This window comes from Gadus morhua, chromosome 22 (assembly GCF_902167405.1).
Source record: "Gadus morhua chromosome 22, gadMor3.0, whole genome shotgun sequence".
Classification (NCBI taxonomy): Eukaryota; Metazoa; Chordata; class Actinopteri; order Gadiformes; family Gadidae; genus Gadus; species Gadus morhua.
This window is the reverse complement of record NC_044069.1, coordinates 5,661,117-5,666,023: the sequence shown is the minus strand read 5'-3', so window position 1 is coordinate 5,666,023 and position 4,907 is coordinate 5,661,117. Positions and strand designations below refer to the sequence as shown.

At 47.8% G+C, this 4,907-nt stretch overlaps 1 protein-coding gene across 1 annotated transcript in view; it reads left to right on the top strand.

Moving 5' to 3' along the window:
* Nucleotides 1-4,907, top strand: part of tfap2e (transcription factor AP-2 epsilon) — a 14,865-nt gene that overhangs the window by 4,180 nt on the left and 5,778 nt on the right.

Here is a 4,907-nt window from a genome sequence, read left to right as displayed (position 1 = left end):
CCCCCCCCCCCCCCCCCCCCCCCCCCCCCCCCCCCCCCCCCCCCCCCCCCCCCCCCCCCCCCCCCCCCCCCCCCCCCCCCCCCCCCCCCCCCCCCCCCCCCCCCCCCCCCCCCCCCCCCCCCCCCCCCCCCCCCCCCCCTCCCTCCTCCCTTTCTCTTTGTGACTCATCCTACAACTCCAGAGTCTCTTCTCCAACTAACTCACTCCGCTCTCCACCTTCTACCTACCGCCTCCCAATCCCTCTCGAGCTCCCAGCCGCAGCAGCAGGACTCCCCGCAACCCGCGCGAAGCACACCCGGACGGCCTCGCGATGCTCTGGAAGTCTCGCTCCAAGACGAGCTGTATGGAGCTCAGGTAAGCGACATGCAACCGTATTAACGTGTTTTGCTCCGTTGCTGACTGTTTATGACTGAGTGAGTAAGACTGGGTTCAATGTATATGGTCAAACTGGAAAACCGTTTTTTGCTGTCTGTTTTTGGATGCGTAAGCCTGGTAACGTTTATACTAGCCCTAAACCTTTGGATAAAGACTTTTGCGCTGACTGTATTAATTGTAATGGCGGAATACTGAGACCTGAATTATAATCCAGCAGTTTATTATTTATCATGTGTTTCGACGCACGAGGAATGGAAGAAAGAATTAATTGAAAGGAATCGCAGTAGGCCTGCGTTGGCGGAGTGAATAAGTGGATAATGTGGTATTAAGGTTTCATGAAAGACAAGTATCTCTTTAAGCGGAATGGGACCCCCCTCGACCCCTCCCCCCCCTCCCTCCTCCCCCCCACCCCCCGTGCGCCTCAGCGCGCGCGACGCCTATAAGTAGAGCGCTCGTGGAGACGGCCAGGGACACCAGACAGCCCGCGCAGAACACCATTCACCACGCTCATTCAGAAAAATACAAAACTCGGCAGAGAGACAATTTATCCCGCGGAGAAAAGCTACCGTTTATTCTTTTTATTTTCCTGGATCTTCACCTCAGACCGTTAATAAATCGCCTGGATTATAACTTGGCGGTGAATGTGTTGTCATCCTCAGACGTCGTCAGCAGCCTCGCGCGCTCTTGATTTTCTATTTTATTTTGAGGGGAGGGGGGGTCTCCAGAATCTGACCAGATGTTAGTTCACACCTATTCGGCCATGGTGAGTTCCCTGACCTATCTGTTATTTACTGTTGTTCAAACGAAGGCCCATATTAAGTCTTTCATCTGCTGTTCATTAGAAGCCGAGTGCTCTGAGTTCGCGGCGCGCGCGGGCTGTCGCCTGTCCGGTAGATCACAAGAGAATACGAAAACAAATGTCAAAGCAAGAGCGCGAGGCTGGCCGTCAAAAGTGTCGTCCGGAATAGTTCTCAAGCGCGGAGAGAAGCGTTTGAAGTATTGTGACGTTTTATCAGGGATGATTACACGGCGCACCATGCATCAACTAAAGCCAGTTTCCCTCGGAGCTGAGGCTGTCACAACCATGTCCAAACTATCGGATTTCTTTTTTATTAAATAGGTTTTGCGCAATCATCTGCGTTGTTTTCTTAAAAAATAAAAGTACATTCTTATATTGTATTTTATACATTTATTCTGAATCTGCGACGAGGTGTGAACTAGATTTAGAATGGACATCGTCGCTCACTTCCACTGCCATCGATCTGGGTGACCCATATCGTGGGGAGAAAAATCGAAATTCGTTGAGCACAGAATAAAAGAAATGTAGGCCAGTAGTTATATTTTTCTGATGTTTTAAATTAAATTAAAATACATTACCAACTTGGTATTTCCTATTAATTTACACTGCGTCTGCATGCATGACATCTCGTTAACTCACTTATTAATATACTGATATTGTGTTTATATACATTGTGGTTAATTAGCGGTAATTTCTCTTGATTGATTGTTTTGAATGCCTTTCTGGAGCGCCCGACGCACTCATTCCAGATTGTGTATTCTCGTCCCGGGGCTATCGCGAGGTTTCGCGTTGTGCAGGAGAGTAGTAACCTGTTCACGTGCTGGTGACCTTCGTGACACCGTGCGGTGCCAGAGGCGCTCCGTGCCCGCGCGCATCATTCCAGCCCCCGTGGAGGCTGTCTCTCTCTCCGCGAGAAGAGGCTGGATGTGATGAATGGGATCTGAAACCAATGGGAATCAGAAAGAAGAATAGGAATTATAACGAATAGATCCAGTCCTTCCATGGCTAAAGTAGTACCCTTGTAGGACCCGATCTGAATGTTTTTAGTTTATATTTTAGTTTACATTCGTTGTTGAATTTTACGCACGAATTTCACGTTGTTGAATTTTACGTAGCCTACTTATCGGACAGTCTTAAGGTGTCACTTATTAAAAAACAGTGGTCTAGTTGAAAGGTCATCTTTCATTTATTATTAGTCAGTGACCTAACCTCCCACTCTCTCCTTGACCCCCCAGGACCGCGCGGACGGCCTGACCGGCTCCTCGCCCAGCGGCCGCCTCTCGCAGCTCTCCTCGCTCAACCAGGCGGCCTACGCCTCGGCCCCGCCGCTCTGCCACACCCGGCCTCCGACTTCCAGCCACCCTACTTCCCCCTCCGTACCCGCAGTCCTCCCTCTCCTACGCGTCCCAGGGCCAGGAGTCTGCCTACTCGCACCTATCCGACCCTACCCCATCCATCACTCATCCACCAACACCAGCAGGCCGCATGGCAACTCGCAGCGGTCCCGCTCCGAGGAGGGGGCTCTCCTGTCGCAGTCCCACCGGGCGCTGAGCCTCGATCCCCGCAGGGATTACCCGGGAGTACCGAGGCTCCTGCATGGCCTCGGGGAAGGGGCCGCGGCGCTCGGTGAGGGCCCCCTCGGGATGCACATAGGACACCACAGCATAGAAGACATCCAGGTGGGCTTGTGGGTAGGGACCAGCTTTTTAAAACGTTGTTTCACACTTTGTGTCGTGTCGTTGTGGTTTGTTGTGTTTGGAAGAGTTATGGGTTGACGTAAATGTGGGTAAAATGCAGGCCTGCGAGGAGAGAGACCTTTCTTAGAAATCCCTGCCGCGGTTTGGTTGTTCACGCTGCCACTGTTTGCTTCTGAAAGGCTCAGATCGATGATTGAGTAGATTTCGTTCTTCCGTTACGGTGGATAATTAAATCAAGGCCTCATTTTAATGTTGGGAAAAAAAACCAAGCGCGGGGTTAAACCATCTGATAATCAAATCGGATAATTCTATACAAAGAAAACCTGCATTTGCACTTGCAAAAGTTTGACCTAATAGCCTGCATTTGTGTCCATATAATAGCCCAACGAAAACAACGAAATTACAAATGGGTTCTCAGTTCAACCCGGCCTCCTTATCCCATAAGGTTTGATTCCCATCCCTCCTCCCCTCCATCTCTGCGGTGTGTTTATTCTCAATGCGGTCGCCCCACGCGCGCACCGTTTATCCGCTCTAACCCCATTGACCGCCGCGAGACAATGCGCTTTACTCGCATGTCACTGGGGGCTTTTATTTTGTAGCCACCGCACATTGGGTTGAAAAGAAAAAGTCTTAGCGTGTGTGTGTCTTATTGAGCGGTCTCATTGAACGGCAGGTGCAGACTGCAGACCGCAGACGCCTGTTTGTTTGTTTGCGGCCATCCTGCGCCGCTGCGCCGCGCTGCGCTGCAGCAAATCCTCCGCGTCCAATTGATTGCTGCGGTCATTAAGCGGAAGAAAGCGGCATGCAGGAGTCAGCGCGCGGGGCCGTGTGTCCTGCTAAACGCTCTCTGCTGACACGGCCTTTGGTTTGATTAACGGGTTAAATCGGCCTGTTTGAAGCGGCGTATGAATAGTAAACATAGCGAAGAGGAAGAGACACAGACAGAGACAGTTTTTGTCCAATTTAACAGTGTTGGCAGTGGCACAATAAAAATTACCAACATGACGGATACTTTAATATGCATGCTTTGACGGAATTAATTTGTTTACTTTGACCGGGATTTCGTTCAGAATAAATAAATAGTAGCCTAATGAAATAGGCCCCAGATATAGTGATAAAGATAAAGATAATCAAGATAAATATCAATGAAGGTTGAGTTATAATATGGGAACTTAAAAGATGGTAGCAAAGAAAAATTTGCAATGTTGAGTTGTTGTTGGTTTAGGTTGAGGATCAGGCCTTTATTGGTGGAATCTTGATATATGTTGGAACAATTTTATATGCATCCTAGGTCACGGATTGTGCCTTTAGCTTAACACAATACAATTCGTTAAAATAATTTACGATTTTACAACAATAAAACCTTGAACTTAAGGGAAGTTCATCCCTACATTTCATTTTGAATAGAAAATTAAACTTTTCCCAGCATACGGATTTTTAAACGGTTTTATTAGCCACTCTTTCATGACAGACATTTATTCTACATATTCGTTAAATCATTTTTTAGTATAAATTAGAATCATGATTTATAATTTAATCGAATTATGCTCAATTAGAGCCTACCGCTTGGGCCAATCAATTAGGTTTATCTCCACTTAACGACTTAATTGATGATAGAATCCACATGATCATCGAATTTGAGGGGAAAATATGATATTTCGCCTAACCCTACGCCTTGTTTAACGAATTGTTGCACCACATTGTATGAATACATATACACATTACAAATACTAAATAATAGTCCAATAAAGATATCAAATAGTCAGAATGGATATCTGAAATAATACATTAGGAGATATCAAGCAAACAGCAAAAATAAACTGCAACACTAATGGGCATTTGTTCTATATTCGTTTTCTCTCATCTCAGTTCTAAATAAGCCCCCTTCATCGTATCGCTGTATACAATGTGTGCTTTCACTGTAAGGGCAGGCTGAATATGGCTGACCAGTGTGCCTCTGTCTGCCTGTATGTCTGCCTGTCTGCCTGTCTTTCTGTCTGCTGTCCCCTGTCGGTCCCTCTGTCTGTCCGTCTGTC